General features: G+C 45.4%; 1 long non-coding RNA gene across 2 annotated transcripts in view; it reads left to right on the forward strand.

Annotated features, from left to right (window-relative positions):
- LOC134921537 (uncharacterized) overlaps positions 1 to 18,986 on the forward strand; it is an 87,283-nt gene extending 68,297 nt beyond the window's left edge. The window contains exons 1-3 of one of the 2 annotated variants that reach the window (XR_010177484.1): positions 11,405 to 11,727; positions 12,889 to 12,963; positions 18,724 to 18,986. This is a non-coding gene — a long non-coding RNA (uncharacterized LOC134921537). Of the gene's footprint in view, positions 1 to 11,404; positions 11,728 to 12,888; positions 12,964 to 18,723 lie in introns of those variants that run through there. The other variant, XR_010177483.1, reaches the window with a different exon arrangement.
- Positions 18,987 to 26,567: the final 7,581 nt, after the last annotated feature.

Below are 26,567 nucleotides of genomic sequence, written 5' to 3' on the forward strand. Positions count from 1 at the left end.
TCGGTATCTTTCAACTGGAATTGTTTGTAGGGTGAAAAACAGAGAAATTAGATAACTATCCTTCACCCTTTCCAGTGAAGCCCACCAGGGAGATTTCCCAAAGTTATCAAAGAAAAACCCCTTTGTCTATACAATCACGTCTGCGTATGCTCTTCCACAGCGCATATGACACAATAATATCACATTGCGCTATGCAGAACAAACGGATATGTGATGCAATAGCACAGCCTATAGATACTAGTTATCTATATGCCCTACGATTGCTGTAGACCACCTAGCTTAGACCACCTAGACCACTAAGAGTTGTATGGGATACCACTCAGTCCACTAAGACCACCTAGTTAATAACGCAGGGTTGTGAACCCTACGCCACCGGGCCTCTACTAACCCAGTGTGTCCACCTAGACCACCTAGCTTAGACCACCTAGACCACTTCAGTTCTTGGGTTCAGTATCCACTCACTCCTGCATTCGCTCACTCAAATACACTTTATTTTTCTGTACAGAAAATTAGGATTCATTCAAGTTGGCAGCTTTACCCCCAGAGGCAATTTAAAAAAAAAATATTTATACTAAATTTTGTTTTTTTACTAAATTTCTTTAGAAACCGGGTGGTTTGGTGCTATTGTAGCGTGGCTACTGTCCCACCTTTAAACTAAATGAACTATTGTGTAATTTGTACTTAGCGACCATACTTCTTATGCAATTTGCGTAAGCACGCGATCGTGCGTGTCTCTTACGCTGCGTACGCAGTCCTGTACTTTGTCCGAGACACGTGTACAAAACCGTACGTCCGCAATAGCACAAATCACACAATTCTATAAATGTGAGCAATATTAACTTTAATCGCTCACTTAACACAACACACAGTTTCTTTCTGTATAAACCTTTACAACTAGGCCAGGCTGCGTGTGTGTCTTACACTTACTTCCTTAACATTTATTTTAGTTTTAACTATATAGCAACAAAAATATCTCCGGTTTCACATAGGTTTAAATGAATCTAGCAATCTGAATGTTATGGCAACAATGTGAGAGAGTATGCAAAGAGTATGGGTGCTGTGTACGGTTTTGGCGCCAAAAAGAAATTCACAGATTTTAAATAGCTTTTTTCCTGTTTACCTTACGGGTTCTACCAGCAACTCTACAAACCATACAGAGCAGACGCCATCTAATCAGCAATCAAGCAGGGTTTTCAGCATCCATCGACCAAGAAAAGGATACGTAGGATACTTTCTGTCCACCCTTTTGCTGATAGATTACGTCTGCTGTGACCTGTTAGGTAGTAAGTATGTGGAAAACCGGAGAGCCCCCAATTGATAATGCTGATTATCTTACAGGAATGAAAGCTATACCTTATACACACTTAGAATACACTCTACCATGGAGCCGCTGCGGCCGCTTAACTTAGTACACACGCTACGTACTTTATACACTGTTTGCGTACGGAGTCCTGTATCACTGTACGGACTTTGCGTACAAACGCCGCGCTGGGGGTACAAAGTACACACAGCGCGCACACACCCAGAGATACACTTTAAACCTTTACAGTAATGCAATGCAATGATAAAACACTTTAAACCTTAGCAGGGCAATGAAGACACGACACCAGATTGTGATTAAACCGCTGGGTTCCGAAACCACAGCGTATTATTGTTGAAAGGGGGTTACAATACAAATAATACAATACAATATAAGAGTAAATGGCTACATTCAATGGTACATACGCGAGTAGATTCGCTTGCGCTTCCCGGCCCGGTCCTCGGTCATCTGATAGATAACTTTGTGAGTCTTGTGTCTCTCCAGGCCTGCAGCAAGCTCTCTTTATACAATTCCTCCAAAACTCAATACAATGGATACTGTAATCCCTTTGTCCATTGGTCACAGGGATGCACTTTTACAGTACAGGAGAGGTCATAGGTCGATTTGAATAGGTGGGCGATGTCCATTCCAACTGCTCTTGTGGGTGGTCTCCTCTGGCTTCCCGCCGCATACATAATGTACAGTAAATACAGTTTATATCTATATTCTGCTTCTGCACATAACTATCCGCAGGAACATGCGATCTTCCTCAAACCAACACCGGAATGTTACCCTTAAAATACCCTACAGCTGGATACCAAACACCACCTTATGACCTTGTTCTGTCCCCTCCTATTCTGTAAAGGTGAATCCCTTTGTTCTGAAACCATTTTAACTGCTGTTACTTTCTGATGTGGTGCAGGGGGACTACATTACATTGTGCACTATTTGGATTAAATATGTAATGTGTTTTGATAGCTCTCTATGCATTCACAAACTCTACTGTAAATACCCATACCACGCGCTGATGCGCAGGGCCACGGGAGCGACCATACGCAACTTGCGAATATGTGCACGCACGACAGAACAAGTATATGCGCAGAGGCCATCTGTGTGTAGTTTGTACGTGATGTGTGTACTGCAATATTTTTCAACTTTGACAGTTAATAACACCCCAGCAGCACCCCCACCCCTAATTTACTAATTACACCCCAGCAGCACTCACACCCCTAATTCACTAACAAAACCCAAGCAGCACATCCACCCCTAATCACAAATAACACCCCAGGAGCACTCACACCCATCATTGACTACCAACAACCCCTCCCCAAACCTCCGAATACCAATCAGACACGTGTAATATAAAATATACCCCCCACCCCCTCTCTCTAGCAGTTTACTCACTGTTGCTCATCAGGATAGGTCTTAGGGATAACTGTGGCCTGCTATGTGCTCCACCACCTCCCACAGTCATAACAGACAGCCTGTTGTGTGTATTAGTCGAGGAGCTGAATGAGGAGGTAGGGGCTGGGCAAATACTCTGTCTGTGAGCCCGCTCCTAATGTGTTTAGGGCAGCAGCGGCCAAGCACTCCACACGAATAAGACCAGACGTTGCGTCTTGTTCCCAGACTACAATGGAGGGGAGTGGGGGGTGTCACCTCAACCAGGCAGCAGTTCTTGTATAAGTTGGGCAAGGTGGGCTGGTGGAGTTGGAAAACACATTCCGCTTCCGAATGCAACTGACTGAATGCAGTTCCGCCCCATTCCTTCCCACTTTAACCCATGCTTGTAGGTATACATGTTCATATTATTGTCCATGCACCTGATTTGCAAGTTCTTAATTACCTAATTATTCTAATTTGCAGATTTTTAATTACAATTGTATAGTGTGAAATGCTGATATTGGGACCTTCCACTGGCAGAAAAATAGTGACATTTGTCTGAAAAATCACTCTAGTGTGTAGCTAGCTTACTTAATACAAATGTTCAAAATTGTTTCAAAGTGATTTTAAAACTTGTTTGAGAGTAAAAATAAAAAAAATCCAAAAATTCTATAACTTTAGATTAAAAATGTCAGCCACATTTTTGTAAGATAAACAGGTTCAGCCACGTTCAAGCCCAATTTAACATGTTCGAGCATAAATGTGTACTATTTTCCAAGCAAATAACATTTTTAAAAATGCTATGAAATAAAGCTATTGTATTGAAACAAGCAGACAAAAATAATTTTCTATATTGTTTTAACATCTTTAACTGCCAGCTGTGAGCACCCATTATACCAAAACTATAGACACACACATAAACACATATCACATTTTACAATAAACTCTCATTGAATAAATGACTCCCTAAACAATCATTCAACACTTTATTAAATATAAACTGAAATTCTATTTTATTTTTAGATCCGCTGTAGTCCAAACGGGAAATAAAATCTTAGTCTCTTGCTGCTTGATCTATCACAGTCCAAATCAGAAAAAAAGCACTGGCCATTTATGGTTGGTTGTTAGTTAAGGGGAATAACTTTGGCCCGAAATGCGCTAAAGGGTTATTTTTTGTGGTATGTTTTGGGGTTTGATTTGACCTTATTTTTTTTTATTTTGAATGATAAACTAAGGAAAATATAGGAGTATCAGTGGCAAGCTTTTTCAGTGTAGGGCTCGTAGCCTCTATAAGAGAAGGATAATATTTTTCTTCTGCTTCCTCTCTGTAGAGGAACCAACTCAGCCAGGAAAGATTTAGCTGAGCAGTTTTGGCTAACAGAAAATGATTGCCTCCTTATCTGGCTACTAAAAGAAGATGGCCACTGTTGACTAAAAGGGGAATCAGGTCTCCTTTCCCAGTAACCAAAGCAGCTGAAGTAAAAAAAAGGTCCGGGACATACCGGCGGGGTCTTATAAGGGGAAGAAGAGATGATAAAAGGTACTTTTTCATGCCAAGGGAGAAGAGATGTCAAGGTCCAGGGTCTTATCTCCGGCGTCGGGTTTTGAGGTCTCCCCATCCAGGTGCTGGTCATGGCCTGTGGTGAGGTGCAGCAGGGCTAGCGGAGGTGACTGATGCAAACTCTGGAGTACTGGAGTCAGGGACCAGACAGGTAAAGGAGGGAGCGCTCCCTTGTATGTCCACAGTTCAGCGAGCCACCAGGTTGGAGACCATTTCCGCAGTGAACCAATACTCTGTGTAAGTACTCAGCCAATTCAGGTCTGCTTCCTCCTTTAAATGGAGTTAGCTCTGATTCAAGTGCTGGCAGTGCTTTATGTTGCTTCTCTATGAAAGTGCTCTAGCTCTGTACTCCCCCCTCCTGCTGTTGTGCTCAGTACTCCAAGAGGTATCCAGCTCTGATTTTCAGTTCATTACACTGTCACCCACTGCACCTTGGTCCAGTGCTGGGTACCGGTGTCACGCTCCGCAGCCGCTCGCCCACAGGGCAGTGTCTTTGGGTGTCCAACCATTGGAGGATTCTCAGTATTCTTGCTCAGTGCCCCTCAGCCACAGCCTTCAAGTATTCATTCTTCAGTGTTCTACAGCCACAGTTATCAAGCATTCATTCTTCAGTGTTCTTCAGTCATAGTCATCAAGCATCCATACTTGTGTGTTCTTCAGTCACAGTCATCGGGCATCCAATCTTCAGTATTCTTCTGTCACAGACATCAAGTACTCATTCTTCAGTGTTTTTCAGTTGCAGTTGTCAAGCATCCAGTCTCCAGTATTCTTCAGCTACAGCTACTGAGTAACCACAGTAACTATCTCCTGAACATTACTTCCAGTATCCACTTCTCATCCAGTATCTCCTAACTGCAATATCTCAGTTCAAATTCCCAAGTCTTTGCAGTGTATTCCTCTTTTGTGTCTCATATAGTCATTAAAGTACATTAGGAGGAACTACTGTATACCGGCCTCCTCGCTTTTTTCCTCTTTGTGTCTCCAGTCTCTTCAGCAAAAAGCCCACTTGTCAGAAACTCACCTTCAGCCTGATCTGACAGAGTGACAGAAATGGCAGAGCTGAGGAGTCCTCCAGAGAGAGACACTGTCCCTGACGAAGCACGGCACCATTGGCCGAGTGAAACGCGTTGGACCACGCCCCCTTCTTTCACCCGAAACCCGGAGATCCCGACCTCCTGGAAGACGCCGGCGAGGAAACACCAAGAGAACCGGGGTTACTGGCGCCTGTAACAAACTGCGGCTACTGAGAAAGACACCTGCAGCACCGAAGGACACACACGGATCCCCCAGCCCTGAACAGGGTGAAGGCACGTAAGCGATCCATAAAAACTTTTTTCACCTGAAAACGAAGTACTTTTATTACTCTACCCTGGAATTACGGATCACCAGGAACTCAGTAAAAAACGGACCTTTTGCGGACATAGGGGTACATTTACTAACATTCGTAATTTCCGAAAATAGGTCAAAGTTCAATTACGAATGACATCGACAGTGTAAAACTGCAACTTTTTGAATTTATTACGATGGATTTACTAAGCTGTCGTATTCGTGTTTTTCTTTTCTTCCGATGTCGATGTCATTCGGTTTTTTTTACCTAATTTTACGGCAGTGATTAGCAAAACACTGCCGTTTTTTTTTACAATCAATCTCGGCCGGATCTGTGAGATCCGTGCTGGGGTTCTTTTTATTTTTTATTTTTAATTAAACAATGTAAAATCCCCAAAAAAAATGCGTGGGGTCCCCCCTCCTAAGCATAACCAGCCTCGGGCTCTTTGAGCCGATCCTGGTTGCAGAAATATGGGGAAAAAAATGACAGGGGTTCCCCCATATTTAAGCAACCAGCATCGGGCTCTGCGCCTGGTCCTGGTCCCAAAAATACGGGGGACAAAAAGAGTAGGGGTCCCCCGTATTTTTAAAACCAGCACCGGGCTCCACTAGCTGGACAGATAATGCCACAGCCGGGGGTCACTTTTATACAGCGCCCTGCGGCCGTGGCATCAAAAATCCAACTAGTCACCCCTGGCCGGGGTACCCTGGGGGAGTGGGAACCCCTTCAATCAAGGGGTCCCCCCCCCCAGCCACCCAAGGGCCAGGGGTGAAGCCCGAGGCTGTCCCCCCCCATCCAATGGGCTGCGGATGGGAGGGCTGATAGCCTTTGTTGTAAAATAAAAGATATTGTTTTTAGTAGCAGTACTACAAGTCCCAGCAAGCCTCCCCCGCATGCTGGTACTTGGAGAACCACAAGTACCAGCATGCGGCGGAAAAACGGGCCCGCTGGTACCTGTAGTACTACCACTAAAAAAATACCCAAAAAAACACAAGACACACACACCGTGAAAGTATAATTTTATTACATACATACACACATACATACATACTTACCTTATGTTCCCACGCAGGTCGGTCCTCTTCTCCAGTAGAATCCAAGGGGTACCTGTTGAAGAAATTCTACTCACGAGATCCAGGGGTCCAGGCTCCTCGGCAAATCCAGGGATAATCCACGTACTTGAATAAAACAAAAAAAACGGTTGCCCGACCACGAACTGAAAGGTGACCCATGTTTGCACATGGGTCACCTTCCCACGAATGCCAGAAACCCACTTTGCCTTCTGGCTAAGTGGGTTTCTTCAGCCAATCAGGGAGTGCCACGTTGTAGCACTCTCCTGATCAGCTGTGTGCTCCTGTACTGAGTGACAGGCGGCACACGGCAGTGTTACAATGTAGCGCCTATGCGCTACATTGTAACCAATGCTGGGAACTTTCTGCTCAGCGGTGACGTCACTTTAGGTCAACCGCAGGGCAGAAAGTTCCCACCATTGGTTACAATGTAGCGCATAGGCGCTACATTGTAACACTGCCGTGTGCTGCCTGTCAGTGAGGACAAGAGCACACAGCCGATCAGGAGGGTGCTACAACGTGGCACTCCCTGATTGGCTGAAGAAACCCACTTAGCCAGAAGGCAAAGTGGGTTTCTGGCATTCGTGGGAAGGTGACCCATGTGCAAACATGGGTCACCTTTCAGTTCGTGGTCGGGCAACCGTTTTTTTTGTTTTATTCAAGTACGTGGATTATCCCTGGATTTGCCGAGGAGCCTGGACCCCTGGATCTCGTGAGTAGAATTTCTTCAACAGGTACCCCTTGGATTCTACTGGAGAAGAGGACCGACCTGCGTGAGAACATAAGGTAAGTATGTATGTATGTGTGTATGTATGTAATAAAATTATACTTTCACGGTGTGTGTGTCTTGTGTTTTTTTGGGTATTTTTTAGTGGTAGTACTACAGGTACCAGCGGGCCCGTTTTTCCGCCGCATGCTGGTACTTGTGGTTCTCCAAGTACCAGCATGCGGGGGAGGCTTGCTGGGACTTGTAGTACTGCTACTAAAAACAATATCTTTTATTTTACAACAAAGGCTATCAGCCCTCCCATCCGCAGCCCATTGGATGGGGGGGGACAGCCTCGGGCTTCACCCCTGGCCCTTGGGTGGCTGGGGGGGGGGGACCCCTTGATTGAAGGGGTTCCCACTCCCCCAGGGTACCCCGGCCAGGGGTGACTAGTTGGATTTTTGATGCCACGGCCGCAGGGCGCTGTATAAAAGTGACCCCCGGCTGTGGCATTATCTGTCCAGCTAGTGGAGCCCGGTGCTGGTTTTAAAAATACGGGGGACCCCTACTCTTTTTGTCCCCCGTATTTTTGGGACCAGGACCAGGCGCAGAGCCCGATGCTGGTTGCTTAAATATGGGGGAACCCCTGTCATTTTTTTCACCATATTTCTGCAACCAGGATCGGCTCAAAGAGCCCGAGGCTGGTTATGCTTAGGAGGGGGGACCCCACGCAATTTTTTTTAAAAAAATAAGCACTTTCCCACCCCTTCCCACTGATATACATGCACGGATCTCATGGATCCGTGCATGCCTATCCAATCACGAATAAAAAAAAAAGGTCTGTTTTTTTTTAGCACTTTTTTACGAGTTGAAATTTTTCACGGCAGTGTTTGTTCTTTTTTGGCTTTGCACTTCTTAGTAAATGACCGAGATTCATACTTAAACAGCCGCGTTTTGACCGATGGTGTATTCATTCGTAATTTTTTACCTGAACTTGCAAAAAATTACGAATGCCCTCATCACTGCCGTGATTAGTGTTTAGTAAATGACCGAGATTAACCGAGATGACACTTTGAAGAAAAAACGGCATCTCGGTCAAAATCGGGAGCTTAGTAAATATACCCCATAGTCTGCCCTGCCGGAACTTATACATAACAAGCCACCATTACCTTAAAGAGCAGGAGACCGGTCTCCATTACTTTTTAGAATCGTATACAAAGTGTTATTTGTTTATTGCATGGTTATTGCAAATTTATTTTAGTTTTATTCTATTTCATTTTTATTTTTCACTGCATGTTAGTGATAATAACACAAAGAGCGCGCTCAAGCAAAAAGGTTTAAATTGTCGTTTTTAAAGAATTATTAGTATAATAAACAAGTTCATATTTAGACACATCCCATTGCCTTCTTTAATATCTACTACACCCATATATACACTGTGCATAATATATATACCTCAATTTGACAACAGAATTTCACTGTATTTTTCTCATTATTAATAATTTTAAATAATTTGTAATAATTTAACAAAAAAAATTTTTTTGAAGAAAACTGCGTTCTATTTATACTTTAATAAACCACCATTTCTGAGTATTAACCAGTAGCGCCAAAGGTTGGTCCCTCCCCCTAGATATTGTAAAACAAGGAAACAACCGAAAAGAGTTTCCTATTCTAACCTGGGCTGCTCGGATACTCAAATACACAAGTAAACATTATAGGGAGCGCAGAGCACACCCCCAGCTCTCCAGAGAGATACTGTGTTGTTGAAGAGAGAGAGAAACTCTGGGGGTCATTCCGAGTTGATCGCTAGCTGCCGTGGTTCGCAGCGCAGCGATCAGGCTAAAAAATGGCAATTCTGCACATGCGTATGCCCCGCAATGCGCACGCGCGACATACGGGTACAAAGCTCTTTGTGGTTGTGCACAGGTTCTAGCGAAGTTTTCAGTCGCACTGACAGCCGCAAGAAGATTGATAGGAAGGGGGGCATTTCTTGGTGTCAACTGACCGTTTTCAGGAAGGGTTTGCAAAAACGCAGGCGTGGCTGGGCGTTCACTGGGCGGGTGCATGACGTCAAATCCGGACACGAATAGGCTGAAGTGATCGCAAGCGCTGAGTAGGTTCAGAGCTACTCTGAAACTGCACAAACTGTTTTTGCAGAGCTCAGCTGCACATGCGTTCGCACTTTTGCTAAGCTAAAATACACTCCCCAGAGTGCGGCGGTATAGCGTTTGCACGGCTGCTAAAACTAGCTAGCGAGCGATCAACTCGGAATGACCCCCCTCTGTGCTATAAAGATAGAAAGAAATAATCTCCAGCTTGTGGAACAACAGGTCCAGCTAGCCTGTAAACTGGGAGAGGCTGATAAAAGTGCAAGTGGGTACCTCATCCTGTGACTGAGCTGCAGAAGGATTCACCTGGCAGAATTGTCCAAAGCTACCTGCGCTGACCAGATAAGTTACCATTTGTCTGTTATACACCTCTTCCTCAAGAACGTCCTTTCAACAAGACTCTCCATAATTGAGAAGTCTGCTTGGTTTAAACTGTATTATACAGTTCTCCTCACTTCAGTTCATGCAGCAGCCAGCACACCAGTGGTACCTAACCGAGCTCAGTACTGCAGTACGATATAGCTAGTGTAGATTGTCAATGCATAGTGTTAGCTAGGACCTAAATTGTTGTTAGTCAGGGGTTGTACTGTATGTATAACTGTGAGGTGTGTGTATGTGTGGATTGCTGAGGTGGTTTTTACGAAAGTGCTGTGTATGCTATGTCCTTGTGTAGGTCTGTGTGAGTCCAAGGGGGTATCCCAAGTTGTCTCTTAATGGAAGATTCCCCTATTTATTAACTTGGGTGGAGGCACTATGTCACTGAGCAGAAGGAGGTAAGTGAGGACACACACACTGTACATAACCGCACCACCGTTTACTCAAATGAGAAAAGGGGTGTTACAGTAGCACAGTATGGAGGCTTCTGATGATGTTTATGCCCGATATTGAAAAGAGCAATGCTTTTACTAGCAAGACACAACTAATAAAAGCATTGTCCTTTTAATTTTCGGGCATAAATGCAATCAGAAGTTTTTATGGCAGAGATTTTAAATCCTTTTACAATTGGAAAATACAGTAGCTGTGCGCGCCTCCTGCTAAGGGTGAATGCATCTATACAGTATGCTTTTCTACCCCCTTTTTTCTTTTTCTTTTATTTAATCTTGTTTTGGAAATGATGCATGTAATCCACATTTACCAAGTAATTTATCACCATTGGTTACTGAAAACTTTGTAGTATCTTGCAGACACGACCATCTTTATTTCACACTGCTGCAAATTTCCAACTTTTAATTTGTAAGTTAATACATCAAATATTTATACTTTGCTAAATGGCAATTAAATCAGGTAAAGGTTCACTGACCATTCATTCTTGGCATAATTGTAAACATTAAGTAAACTGCTATTTATTTCAAAAGTCTAAGCAAAACAAATGATCACATACATTTTCTGTGTTATCCATGCCCATTACAATTAGAGATGTGCAGTGGGCACTTTTTGTGTTTTGGTTTTAATTCCCCACTCGTGTTTTGGTTTTGGATCTGGATGATTTAAAAAAAAAAAAACACAAAAAAAACAACAGCTAAAATCACAGACTTTGAGGGTAATTTTGTTCCTACAGTATTATTAACCTCAATAACATTAATCTCCACTCATTTCCAGTCTATTCTGAACACCTCACACCTCACAATATTGTTTTTAGGCCAAAAGATTGCACCGAGGTGGCTGGATGACTAAGCTAATGTAACACCCTATTATCTATGCTCACTGGGGTGAAGAGAAGATATTTCTAAATAGGCAAGGACCCTATGAATAGATATACCTGGTATGCTAGGTGTAAATATATGAATTGTTTATAATATACATATTGTAATAAAAATGTAACTATTTTAAGTATATAATATATATGGGGTATTCTGGAGGACGATATATCCCTATGGGTATTGAACTATGGGATTATATGAGTAAATTGGCACGAGCGGGGATAGAGAGACTAGTCCAGAATCCCCTCATGCTGTAAAAAGTGTGATCGCATGCGGGGGAGGACTTCAAGCAGCACATGAGGATAATGTCGGTTAGAGACCGTTACCCCCGGGTAGAGGAGAGCCGGAGCGGTGAGGCAGACGGGGAGAGACGGGGTGGAAGGCTATATGCGGCCAGTCGAAGGGAGCTGAGTGACTGGCGGAGGAGGAGGCCAGAGAGCCGAGCTGGGGGAGCAGCGGATAACGCTAACCTGATCCATCCCCCGGTGACTGATGAACGGAGGCAGGCGGGCGATGAGCTGTTGTGACGGAAATAACCCCAGCTGTAACCAGAGCCGCTAATGATGCTGCAGGTACGGGGGGAGTGATGCCCACTGCTGTTATAGTGTTGCCTATAGTGTGAAACGCCCCTATCTGATACTTGCCCAATAAGGGACATAAAGGGCAGCACAGCAATAGGAGCAAGACAAAGGGACTACCCTCTTGAGGTGGGGGTCAGTAATCCTATATATAATTACAGCCCTCAAATACATAGTGCAGCACAGTCAGAGGAGCAAGAGGAAAGGGACTACCCTTTTGGGGACCAGTAAGCCTGCCTACTAACAGCCGCACGTAGGTCCATAATACAGCCAGAACAGCGAGGACCAGGAAGGTAAATTCAGGAGCTTTATGTGATTTACATGGTTTTCACTTAATAATACTCCCTACATAGCAATGGAAACTGAGAGGAACTTTGATAACGGGCTGTAAGTGCGTATGGATGAGAGGCTATAGGGACGCGCAGCACTGCCCAGCCAGGTGAACCCGGAGATGTTGCATAGCTGGTACGGGGTATCGCTTTTACACAAGTGTCGATAGACTGCAACTATACCCCTCTACCAGGATAAATATCCCCTCCAGTGACAGAGAAATTACCGAGATAAATATCCACTCAGTGGCAGTAGAGGGAGTCACCGCACCTTTCACCTCCCCTCTACCTATCGAACTCATCTCTGTCAGGAAAATAGGGAAGGTAGAGTGGAACTCTGGGGAAGCAACCGTAGTAAGTGATCAAACCCCTTGCCGTGGAATTGAGTGACACACCTAGGAGGAGAATATATATATATATATATATATATATATATAATTCTAGACTGGTATTATCCACAGGATCCCATCATTGGCCAAGCGTGGCCCAACTGTCATCACTGTACACTGGGCCCCAACTGTGCACCAACGTGTTACCTCAATTACTCCACCCAGAGAGACACAGAGACTGGAGTAATTGATTAGCGATAGTATTACACTAGGTAATACAATAAGTCTTAAGACTAATTACCTTATCAATTTTTCTACCTAACCGGTTATGTTGATTTTTTGTAATGCATGCAGGAGGAAGTGTATGGGAATTGGTATACATTAACATAGTAATATTTATAGAGTGTTAGTGTTGGTAACGGTATAACATTTAAATAAAATGTAAATTCTGCTGTTGTGAAAATTCACTGTATTGCTGAACAATAAATACTTACCAGGACTACCGAACTCCGAACGAACACATCATTAAGGGCTTTGGAAGAAACGAAAAAAACAAGCGGTGGTAAATATAGGTAATAAGTTATTATTGAGTAAAGTGTATTGGTATATACCCTTTCTTGGCTTTCCCAAGCAAGCCTATAATATCTATAACGCTTGGGTGGAGGCACACATAGTCTACAGTGTAGTACAACCCCATTACCATTAGTGCCACTAATTTGGGAGGGGTTACACTAAGCGACACAAGTGTGCGGCACAAACACCTGGCCCATCTAGGAGTGGCACTGCAGTGGCAGACAGGATGGCAGATATAAAAAAAAAGGCACAAACAGCACATGATGCAAAGATGTAAAAGAGGTGCAATTAGGTAGCTGGATGACTAAGGTAAGCGACACAAACAATTGGGCCATCTAGGAGTGGCACTGCAGTGTCAGACAGGATGGCACTTTAAAAAACTAGTCCCCAAACAGCACATGATGCAAAAAAGAAAAAGAAGTGCACCGAGGTTGCTGTATGACTAAGCTAAGCGACACAACCACCTGGCCCATCTAGTAGTGGCATGCAGTGGCTGAATGTCGAAAGTGGCCCACAATTTTTCAGTCCACTGACAGCATCTCCTGCACGCCCTTGTCATTTTTCAAAAATTCTGCAATTGGTGGACTTATACAGCAGTACCCCTGGACTAATACAGCAGTACCCCAGGACTTATATGGCAGTGTCAGACAATGGCACTTTAAAAAACCATGCCCTAAACAGCACCTGATGCAAAGATGAAAAAGAGGTGCACCAAAGTTGATGTATGACTAAGCTAAGCGACACAAGTGTGCGGCACAAACCCCTGGCCCATCTTGGAGTGGCACTGCAGTGGCAGACAGGATGGCAGATATAAAAAAAACTAGGCCCCAAACAGCAGCACATCATGCAAAGAAGAAAGAGAGGTGCAATGAGGTAGCTGTATGATTAAGCTAAGTGACACAAACAATTGGCCCATCTAGGAGTGGCACTGCAGTGTCAGACAGGAGGGCAGATATAAAAAAAAGGCCCCAAACAGCACATCATGCAAAGATGAAAAAGAGGTGCAATGAGGTAGCTGTATGACTAAGCTAAGCGACTCATACAATTGGCCAATATAGGAGTGGCATTGCAGTATCAGACAGGATGGCACTTAAAAAAAAAATAGTACCCAAACAGCACATCATGCCAAGAAGTAAAAGAGGGCAATGAGGTAGCTCTTTGACTAAGCTACGTGACACAAGTGTGCGGCTCAAACACCTGGCCCATCTAGGGTTGGCACTGCAGTCCCACTGCACTAATAGCTGATACCGGATGCACGTCTAACACCAGCATAGTTATTATGGCCTCAGTAATCCGCTTTCCAACAGGGTGTATATATATATATATATATATATATATATATATATGGCAGTATCACCGGAGTGATATAGCAGTACCACTGGACATATATGGCAGGATCACTGGAATTATATGGCAGGATCACTGGAATTATATGGCAGGATCACTGGACTTATACGCCAGTACCACTGGACATATACGGCAGTATCACTGGACTGGACTTATATGCCAGTACCACTGGAATTATATGGAAGGATCACTGGATTTATACGCCAGTACCACTGGAATTATATGGCAGGATCACTGGAATTATACGGCAGGATCACTGGATTTCTACGGCAGTACCGCTGCACATATACAGCAGTATCAATGGACATATACGTCAGTATCACTGGATTTATACAGCGGTACCACTGGACATATACGACAGTACCACTGGATATATACGGCAGCACAGGGACAGTACCACTGGACTGATGCAGGACAACACAGCACCACTGCAATGGACTGGACTTATACAGCAGCACTGGACATATGGCAGCAGAGGACACCACCACTGTGACTGGAGTGATGCAGCACAATACACCGCCACTGAACTGATGCAGCAGAACACGGCACCACTGGACTGGACTTATACAGCAGCACTGGACATATTGCAGCAGAAGACATCATCACTGTGACTGGACTGATGCAGCACAATACACAACCACTGGACTGATGCAGCACAACACAGCACCACTGGACTGGACTTATACAGCAGCACTGGACATATGGCAGCAGAGGACACAACCACTGTGATTGGATTGATGCAGCACAAGACACAACCACTGGACTGAAGCAGCACAACACAGCACCACTGGACTGGACTTATACAGCAGCACTGGACATATGCCAGCAGAGGACACAACCACTGTGACTGGACTGATGCAGCACAAGACACAACCACTGGACTGATGCAGCACAACACAGCACCACTGGACTGGACTTTTACAGCAGCACTGGACATATGGCAGCAGAGGACACAACCACTGTGACTGGACTGATGCAGCACAAGACACAACCACTGGACTGACGCAGCACAACACAGCACCACTGGACTGGACTTATACAGCAGCACTGGACATATGCCAGCAGAGGACACAACCACTATGACTGGACTGATGCAGCACAAGACACAACCACTGGACTAATGCAGCACAACACAGCGGTACCACTGGACATATACGACAGTACCACTGGATATATACGGCAGCACAGGGACAGTACCACTGGACTGATGCAGGACAACACAGCACCACTGCAATGGACTGGACTTATACAGCAGCACTGGACATATGGCAGCAGAGGACACCACCACTGTGACTGGAGTGATGCAGCACAATACACCGCCACTGAACTGATGCAGCAGAACACGGCACCACTGGACTGGACTTATACAGCAGCACTGGACATATTGCAGCAGAAGACATCATCACTGTGATTGGACTGATGCAGCACAAGACACAACCACTGGACTGAAGCAGCACAACACAGCACCACTGGACTGGACTTATACAGCAGCACTGGACATATGCCAGCAGAGGACACAACCACTGTGACTGGACTGATGCAGCACAAGACACAACCACTGGACTGATGCAGCACAACACAGCACCACTGGACTGGACTTTTACAGCAGCACTGGACATATGGCAGCAGAAGACATCATCACTGTGATTGGACTGATGCAGCACAAGACACAACCACTGGACTGAAGCAGCACAACACAGCACCACTGGACTGGACTTATACAGCAGCACTGGACATATGCCAGCAGAGGACACAACCACTGTGACTGGACTGATGCAGCACAAGACACAACCACTGGACTGATGCAGCACAACACAGCACCACTGGACTGGACTTTTACAGCAGCACTGGACATATGGCAGCAGAGGACACAACCACTGTGACTGGACTGATGCAGCACAAGACACAACCACTGGACTGACGCAGCACAACACAGCACCACTGGACTGGACTTATACAGCAGCACTGGACATATGCCAGCAGAGGACACAACCACTATGACTGGACTGATGCAGCACAAGACACAACCACTGGACTAATGCAGCACAACACAGCACCACTGGACTGGACTTATACAGCAGCACTGGACATATGGCAGCAGAGGACACAACTACTGTTACTGGACTGATGCAGCACAAGACACTACCACTGTATTGATGCAGGACACTGAGGATGGAGACACGTCCTCTCTCTACACTCTCCAATGCCAGACTGAAAATGGTGGCGATGCACGGCTCCTTATATGGAATACAAACCCCGCGAGAATCCGACAGCGGGATGATGACGCTTTGCCTCATTCTGGTTTCCGAGTCAGGCGGGAAAACCCGAGTCTGGCTCGGACCCGGGCTTGGGCAGTGAAGTCCGGTAGGGTTTGGTTCTGAGGGAACCAAATTACAATACTTCATCTCTAATTACAATACTTCATCCTGAACATAATATTCAGTTCTAATAGCTAAAACCGTATTTCCTGTACTTTCAAATACCCCTTTGTTATCTACACTCTTAGAAAATTGCTATAGAAGTGAACGGCATGTTATATTTCACTATCATGTTCATTTACTTACAACGTAATCAGAAGTGGAAGCAACTGCGGAAAATTTTAGCAGTCGAGTGATTCAAATAATTATTTTAAAGAGAGTGATTCTCAGCCCCTCTTTGAACCATTTAGTAGTTGAAGTGCTGATTAATTAACAGTTTTAAGATATCTGGATTTTCATAAGAAGGTACTTTCTGACAGGATTTAAACTGCATTAGTAGAGATTAACAAAGACTAAAATTAAGTGTAGGGAGTACTACGATCTGTTCTCCTTGGAATCGCTGATAAGAAAAGCATGGACATGCAATTTGCAGGCTTGAAGCTCTGTAATGCTTACAGTAAAATATAAAAAAAAAATCATCTCAGGAGTTCTCACATATATGTACCCATTGAACTGTTTAATAAAACCCAGCAGTCACTTCCATATTCCCAGTGGCTATATTCCAGCATGTCTGTAGATGACAGGTTAGTGGAGGTAATTAGAAGGACGTTATTGCTTTGAAATTTAGAGTGAGCATAAGATACACAGAGACTTTCAAACAGTCCCATTAAACTGAATGGCAGTCTGGATGGTAGAGACCCGATCAGTGTTGATAACATTTTAGAGAATATAGAACACTTGGGAGTTTCGGTACTGAGAGCTAATGTGTGTTTGCTCTTTTCGTATCCTTTCACTTGTGGCGTATTTAATTCCAATACCTTATAGTTATTATTGTATTTGTCATCATCTTCTGAAACTATAACCTTCATTTACAGAGGTTGTATATATTAGGGGTGAAAGATCTAGGAATCAGTTGCCCAGTGTTCTTGCATTAAAAGCTAAAGCCAAAGGATTTTTATTCACAATTTTGTAAAAAAAAAAAAAAAAACACAGCCCCCACCATCATCCTACAAGTGACACCTTTTAGAGATGCTTAGCATACTGCACATATAAAATACAGGAAAAATAAGTTTATAGTGAACATTAATCTTGTCTGACTGTAGTCTATAAGGGATTTCATGAAAATATCCATGTATGACCATACAAGTAATATGATATCAAACATAAATGTCATTGTCACACTGAGCAACTGGGGGTATGGCAACTATATTTGCTGAAGCAGTATTATGAGAGCAAAGGGATTCTGGATAACCGATTAATATGACTACATTTAAAAAAGTATTAGTAGATTGGAAGTTGAAGTTCTTGTTTAGGCAATGTTACTGTACATTGCTGCCATTGGTTTTGTCATCTTGGTCACTGGTTCCCCTCTGGTCTTCATGCCAATACAGTATGTGTTCTCCATGGTTGATACTTTCATCATTAATTGGCAGGGTCAGACTGGACCACAGGGGTACAGGGGAAAGATACAGAGGGCCCCAATACTTTGGGTAGTATGTGTTCTCCATGGTTGATACTTTCATCATTAATTGGCAGGGTTGGACTGGACCACAGGGGTACGGAGGAAAGCCACAGTGGGCTCCAATACTTGGGGTCCCACCCCCTCCTCTAGGGCTCACGTTCCAGGCTGTGCATTTGAATTACACATACTACATATGTTAAATTATACTGCACAAGACTATGGTGTATTGCTTACAGGGCATTGCTGCTCTTAATCTGGTACATTATCATGCATGGACCAGCAGTATTTACTATATATATTTATCAATGGGCCCAGACCATGCACTCTCTAGTTGTTAGCCAAGCCTCTGTGGTGGCTGGCCACACCACTAAGCATGGACCCTACCACTGCATTCCCTGTTGTGCCCTTCATTCCCCAGTCTGACACTGCTTGTGTAACAGGAAAGGGTATATGCCGCTAAAGAATAGGAGAGACCTAGGTGACATATACTGTAGCTTATACTCTAACAATTTGTTTTTTGATGTTTCGGCTAGGTTCAGCAAGTTATTAGAAGAGGCCACAGTCCAGCATCCCTAAGGAGACGTACTGAAGCTCCAGTTTGGAGTGAGCAACAAGGGTGGAGCATTTCAAGACAGCTGCCAGTTTCCACAGTGTTATATTCTTCTGAATTCCAGTGTTATTATTTCTAGAGATAGACCACTATTGTCTTTCACACCGCTGTTACTGTTTATCTTTTTCAATATGACTGTTGTGTCATTAAGTATCTTTATATGTAGTATTAAACATCCAGAAGTAATACACTTTGAAGCGTTTGTGTTCTTCCCTGTACATTTTGTTACCACCATTACTCCTTTCTGGTTTCCTTTGTCTTGTGGTGAACTGTCATTAGTAAGCTCCTGAAAACTGGCCAATGTGCATGCTACCACAAGCTTACACGTGATCAGGAGCGTGCTTGTAAGTGTTCATGATCAGCTGGCTCCATATGCAGCAGAGAACTGAAAAATGCATTTTCACTTCTCTCTCTGCCACAGTGCTTTGCCATTAGTCTTGCTGTCTATCCTAGCAGATGTTACTAGATGGCAATCCTTGTTTCCATACTTTGTTTCCATAGATAAAAATTAGAGGATTGATTTTTGCAAAGTAAGTTATTTTGATTTAAAAAATAAATAAACAAGAACAATAAAAGTTTTTTGGGTAATTTTGAGCAGAAATATGCTTAACTACATTTTAAAATTACTGAAGTCATTCATAACTTTCCCCCTCCTCATACATTCCCCCTCCTCATCAGGAGGCTTATGTAGAGTAGGACGTAAACTTAAATTGGAGGGCTTTGTGCTCAGACCAGGGGGGACGGCAGGTACTCCAGTCCCGGGGTGAGATGTGGCCCGGGTGGTTGTAGTATGGATCAGGGGGCCAGGTCAGCTGCCTGCCTGCGCATAGGCAGGCAGCCACGGAAGAACAGAGGCAGAGGATGAGCCGTGGCCAGCGGTCATATTCTTAATACTGAGCCGACCGTGAGCCAATCGGAGCTCAAGGACCGGCAGCCAATCAGGAGCTGCTATTCACAGCTCCTGATTGGCTGCTGGTCCGTGAGCTCCGATTGGCTCACAGCCGGCTCTGTATTAAGAATATGACCGCGATGCGCAGCTGACCTGGCCCCCTCCCCCTAGTCCTCACTACAACCACCAGGCCCCTCAAAAGGTAGTTTGGGAAATGCAGGGAAGGAGGGGGATCAGACGAGGGGGAGAGAGAGAGAGAGGGAGGGAGGAAGGAGGGGAGAGAGGAAGGGAGGAGGGAGGCCTGCCTTGTGAGGGTCAGTCCCGGGCCCCATCATTTCTCTGACGTCCTAGTGGATGCTGGGGACTCCGTCAGGACCATGGGGATATAGCGGCTCCGCAGGAGACAGGGCACAATAATAAAAGCTTTAGGATCAGGTGGTGTGCACTGGCTCCTCCCCCTATGACCCTCCTCCAAGCCTCAGTTAGATTTTTGTGCCCGACGAGAAGGGTGCAATCTAGGTGGCTCTCCTGAGCTGCTTAGAATAAAAGTTTAAGTTAGGTTTTTTATTTTCAGTGAGTCCTGCTGGCAACAGGCTCACTGCTACGAGGGACTTAGGGGAGAGAAGAAAACTCACCTGCGTGCAGGATGGATTTGCTTCTTAGGCTACTGGACACCATTAGCTCCAGAGGGAGTCGGAACACAGGTCTCACCCTGGGGTTCGTCCCGGAGCCGTGCCGCCGACCCCCCTTGCAGATGCCGAAGTTGAAGAGGTCCAGAGGTTCAGAAACAGGCGGCAGAAGACTTTCAGTCTTCATAAGGTAGCGCACAGCACTGCAGCTGTGCGCCATTGTTGTCAGCACACTTCACCAACAGTCACCAACTGTCACTGAGGGTGCAGGGCGCTGGGGGGGGCGCCCTGGGCAGCAATGTATAATACCTTTTTATGGCTAAAATACATCACATATAGCCCTTGAGGCTATATGGATGTATTTAACCCCTGCCAGATCTCACAAACTCCGGGAGAAGAGCCCGCCGAAAAGGGGGCGGGGCCTATTCTCCTCAGCACACGGCGCCATTTTCCTGCTCAGCTCTGCTGTGAGGAAGGCTCCCAGGCTCTCCCCTGCACTGCACTACAGAAACAGGGTTAAAACAGAGAGGGGGGGCACTTATTTGGCGATATGATTACATATATAAAAATGCTATAAGGGAAAACACTTGTATAAGGGGTTGTCCCTGTATAATTATAGCGTTTTTGGTGTGTGCTGGCAAACTCTCCCTCTGTCTCCCCAAAGGGCTAGTGGGGTCCTGTCCTCTGTCAGAGCATTCCCTGTGTGTGTGCTGTGTGTCGGTACGTGTGTGTCGACATGTAGGAGGACGATGTTGGTGAGGAGGCGGAGCAAATTGCCTGTATTGGTGATGTCACTCTCTAGGGAGTCGACACTGGAATGGATGGCTTATTTAGGAATTACGTGATAATGTCAACACGCTGCAAGGTCGGTTGACGACATGAGACGGCCGGCAAACAAATTAGTACCTGTCCAGGCGTCTCAGACACCGTCAGGGGCTTGTAAAAACGCCCATTTACCTCAGTCGGTCGACACAGACACAGACACGGACACTGACTCCAGTGTCGACGGTGAAGAAACAAACGTATTTTCCTTTAGGGCCACACGTTTCATGTTAAGGGCAATGAAGGAGGTGTTACATATTTCTGATACTACAAGTACCACAAATAAGGGTATTATGTAGGGTGTGAATAAACTACTTGTAGTTTTTCCTGAATCAGATAAATTAAATGAAGTGTGTGATGATACGTGGGTTTCCTCCGATAGAAAATTATTGGCGGTATACCCTTTCCCGCCAGAAGTTAGGGCGAGTTGGGAAACACACCTTAGGGTGAATAAGGCGCTCACACGCTTATAAAAACAAGTGGCGTTACCGTCTCCAGATACGGCAGCCCTCAAGGAGCCAGCTGATAGGAAGCTGAAAAATATCCTAAAAGTATATACACATATACTGGTGTTATACTACGACCAGCAATCGCCTCAGCCTGGATGTGCAGCGCTGAGGGGGCTTGGTCGGATTTCCTGACTGAAAATATTGATACCCTTGACAGGGACAAGATTTTATTGACTATAGAGCATTTTAAGGATGCATTTCTATATATGCGAGATGCGCAGAGGGATATTTGCATTCTGGCATCAAGAGTAAATGTGATGTCCATATCTGCCAGACGACAGTGGTCAGGTGATGCAGATTCCAGACGGCACATGGAAGTATTGCCGTATAAAGGGGCGGTCCATCGGACCTGGTGGCCATGGCAACAGCTGAAAAATCCACCTTTTGTTACCCCAAGTCACATCTCAGCAGAAAAGGACACAGTCTTTTCAGTCTCAGTCCTTTCGTCCCCATAAGGGCAGGCGGGCAAAAGGGCCAGTCATATCTGCCCAGGGGTAGAGGAAAGGGAAGAAGACTGCAGCAGGCAGCCCATTCCCAGGAACAGAAGCCCTCCACAGCTTCTGCCAAGTCCGCAGCATGACGCTGGGGCCGTACAAGCGGACTCAGGTGCGGTAGGGGGTCATCTCAAGAGTTTCAGCACGCAGTGGGCTCACTCACAAGTGGACTCCTGGATCCTACACGTAGTATCCCAGGTGTACATTGGAAATTCGAGACGTCTCCCCCTCACAAGTTCCTGAAGTCTGCTTTACCAACGTCTCCTTCCGACAGGGAGGCAGTATTGGGAACAATTCACAGGCTGTATTCCCAGCAGGTGATAATCAGAGTACCCCTTCTACAACAAGGGAAGGGGTATTATTCCACACTATATTGTGGTACTGAAGCCAGACGGCTAGGTGAGATCTGAAATATTTGAACACTTACATACAAGCGTTCAAATCAAGATGGAGTCACTCAGAGCAGTGATAGCGAACCAGGAAGAAGGGGACGATATGGTGTCACTGGATATCAGGGACGCTTACCTACATGTCCAAATTTGCCCTTCTCACCAAGGGTACCTCAGGTTCGTGGTACAGAACTGTCACTATCAGTTCAGACGCTGCCGTTTGGATTGTCCACGGCACCCCGGGTCTTTACCAAGGTAATGGCCGAAATGATGATTCTTCTTAAAAGAAATATGGATGCTTTCCTGATAAGGGCAAGGTCCAGAGAACAGTTGGAGGTCGGAGTAGCACTATCTTAAGTAGTTCTACGACAGCACGAGTGGATTCTAAATATTCCAAAATCACAGTTTTTTCCGACGACACGTCTACTGTTCCTAGGGATGATTCTGGACACAGTCCAGAAAAGGATGTTTTCTCCCGGAGAAGAAAGCCAGGGAGTTATCCGAGCTAGTCAGGAACCCCCTAAAACCAGGAAAAGTATCAGTGCATCATTGCACAAGGATCCTGTGAAAAATGGTGGTTTCTTACAAAGCGATCCCATTCGGTAGATTTCACGCAAGAACCTTTACGTGGGATCTGCTGGAAAAATGGTCCGGATCGCATCTTCAGATGCATCAGCGGATAACCCTGTCTCCAAGGACAAGGGTGTTTCTTCTGCGGTGGCTGCAGAGTGCTCATCTATGAAAGGGCCGCAGATTCGGCATTCAGGACTGGGTCCTGGTGACCACGGATGCCAGCCTGAGTGGCTGGGGAGCAGTCACACAAGGAAAAAATTTCCAGAGAGTGTGATCGAGTCTGGAGACTTCTCTCCACATAAATATACTGGAGCTAAGGGCAATTTACAATGCTCTAAGCTTAGCAAGACCTCTGCTTCAAGGTCAGCCGGTATTGATCCAGTGGGACAACATCACGGCAGTCGCCCCCGTAAACAGACAGGGCGGCACAAGAAGCAGGAGGGAAATGGCAGAAACTGCAAGGATTCTTCGCTGGGCGAAAAATCATGTGATAACACTCTCAGCAGTGTTCATTCCGGGAGTGGAAAACTGGGAAGCAGACTTCCTCAGCAGGCATGACCTCCACCCGGGAGAGTGGGGACTTCATCGGGAAGTCTTCCACATGATTGTAAACCGTTGTGAAAAACCAAAGGTGGACATGATGGCGTCCCGCCTGAACAAAAAACTAGATATTGCGCCAGGTCAAGGGACCCTCAGGCAATAGCGGTGGACGCTCTGGTAACACTGTGGATGTACCAGTCAGAGTATGTGTTCCCTCCTATGCCTCTCATACAAAAAGTACTGAGAATCATAAGAGGGAGATGAGTAAGAATGATACTCGTGGTTCCGGATTGGCCAAGAAGGACTTGGTACCCGAAACTTCAAGAGACGTTCACGGAAGACCCGTGGCCTCTACCTTTAAGAAAGGACCTGCTCCAGCAGGGGCCTTGTCTGTTCCAAGACTTACCGCGGCCGCGTTTGACGGCATGGCGGTTGAACGCCGGATCCTGAAAGGGCATTCCAGATGAAGTCATCCCTACCCTGGTCGAAGACAGGAAGGATGTAACCGCAAAACATTTTCACCGCATTTGGCGAAGATATGTTGCGTGGTGTGAGGCCAAGAAGGCCCCTACAGAGGAATTTCAACTGGGTCGTTTCCTACATTTCCTGAAAACAGGACTGTCTATGGGCCTAAAATTAGGGTCCATTAAGGTTCAAATTTCGGCCCTGTCGAATTTCTTCCAGAAAGAACTGGCTTTAGTGCCTGACGTTCAGATGTTTGTAAAAGGGGTACTGCATATACAGCCTCCTTTTGTGCCCCAGTGGCACCTTGGGATCTCAATGTTGTTTTGAGTTTCCTAAAGTCACATTGGTTTGAACCACTCACCACTGTGGACTTAAAATATCTCACATGGAAGGTGACGATGCTATTAGCCCTGGCTTCAGCCAGGCGTGTGTCAGAATTGGCGGCTTTATCATATATAAAGCCCTTACTTAATTTTTCATTCTGACAGGGCAGAATTGAGGACTCGTCCTCAATTTCTCCTTAAGGTGTTTTCTGTTTTTCACATGAACCAACCTATTGTGGTACCTGCGGGTACTAGGGACTTGGAGGACTCCAAGTTACTTGACGTTGTCAGGGCCCTGAAAAATATGTTTCCAGGAAGGCTGGAGTCAGAAAATCTGACTCGCTGTTTAGCCTGTATGCACCCAACAAGATGGGTGCTCCTGCTTCTAAGCAGACGATTGCTCGCTGGATTTGTAATACAATTCAGTTTACACATTCTGTGGCAGGCCTGCCACAGCCAAAATCGGTAAAAGCCCATTCCAAAAGGAAGGGGGCTCATCTTGGGCGACTGCCCGAGGGGTCTCGGCTTTACAACTTTGCCGAGCAGTTACTTGGTCAGGGGAAAACACGTTTGCTAAATTCTACAAATTTGATACCCTGGCTGAGGAGGACATGGAGTTCTCTCATTCGGTGCTGCAGGGTCATCCGCACTCTCCCGCCCGTTTGGGAGCTTTGGTATAATCCCCATGGTCCTGACGGAGTCCCCAGCATCCACTAGGACGTCAGAGAAAATAAGATTTTACTTACCGATAAATCTATTTCTCGTAGTCCGTAGTGGATGCTGGGCGCCCATCCCAAGTGCGGATTGTCTGCAATACTTGTACATAGTTATTGTTACAAAAATCGGGTTATTCTTGTTGTGAGCCATCTTTTCAGAGGCTCCTTCGTTGTTATCATACTGTTAACTGGGTTCAGATCACAGGTTGTACGGTGTGATTGGTGTGGCTGGTATGAGTCTTACCCGGGATTCAATATCCTTCCTTATTATGCACGCTCGTCCGGGCACAGTATCCTAACTGAGGCTTGGAGGAGGGTCATAGGGGGAGGAGCCAGTGCACACCACCTGATCCTAAAGCTTTTATTATTGTGCCCTGTCTCCTGCGGAGCCGCTATATCCCCATGGTCCTGACGGAGTCCCCAGCATCCACTACGGACTACGAGAAATAGATTTATCGGTAAGTAAAATCTTATTTTCTGATGGCAGCCCTGCGTCAGACCATGGGAATCCCCACTGTAGTATACTGCAGAGCTACACCAAAGGCACAAGAAAAAATATTACCGTGTATGTTACACTATTAGGGTAGATTACACACATTGCATACCTTAAGCTTTTCAAGTAATATGTGTAGCTCTACAGATTACACAAATTGCATATTTTGTAATGCATTTTATGACCGTGTTTTTTGGTATACAGTAAATTGCGTCCAAATCATCATAGACACCAAAATTGTTTAGCAATGCTCTTCACTGTGTGGAAGAACAGTATAATTATAATTAGAGATGAGCGGGTTCGGTTTCTCTGAATCCGAACCCGCCAGAACTTCATGTTTTTTTTCACGGGTCCGAGCGACTCGGATCTTCCCGCCTTGCTCGGTTAACCCGAGCGCGCCCGAACGTCATCATGACGCTGTCGGATTCTCGCGAGGCTCGGATTCTATCGCGAGACTCGGATTCTATATAAGGAGCCGCGCGTCGCCGCCATTTTCACACGTGCATTGAGATTGATAGGGAGAGGACGTGGCTGGCGTCCTCTCCATTTAGATTATAAGAGACTGAGAGAGATTTACTGGAGCTGACTAGGAGGAGTACTGTTACTGTAGAAGTGTAGAGACTGAGTGGAGAGAGTTTACTAGTGAGGACAGTGCAGTTTACTTTATAATCCGTTCTCTGCCTGAAAAAAGCGATACACAGCACACAGTGACTCAGTCACATACCATATCTGTGTGCACTGCTCAGGCTCAGGCCAGTGTGCTGCATCATCTATTATCTATATATAATATTATATATATCTGTCTGACTGCTCAGCTCACACAGCTTATAATTGTGGGGGAGACTGGGGAGCACTACTGCAGTGCCAGTTATAGGTTATAGCAGGAGCCAGGAGTACATAATATATTATATAGTGAGTGACCACC

The sequence above is a fragment of the Pseudophryne corroboree genome, chromosome 1, assembly GCF_028390025.1.
Source record: "Pseudophryne corroboree isolate aPseCor3 chromosome 1, aPseCor3.hap2, whole genome shotgun sequence".
Lineage (NCBI taxonomy): Eukaryota > Metazoa > Chordata > Amphibia > Anura > Myobatrachidae > Pseudophryne > Pseudophryne corroboree.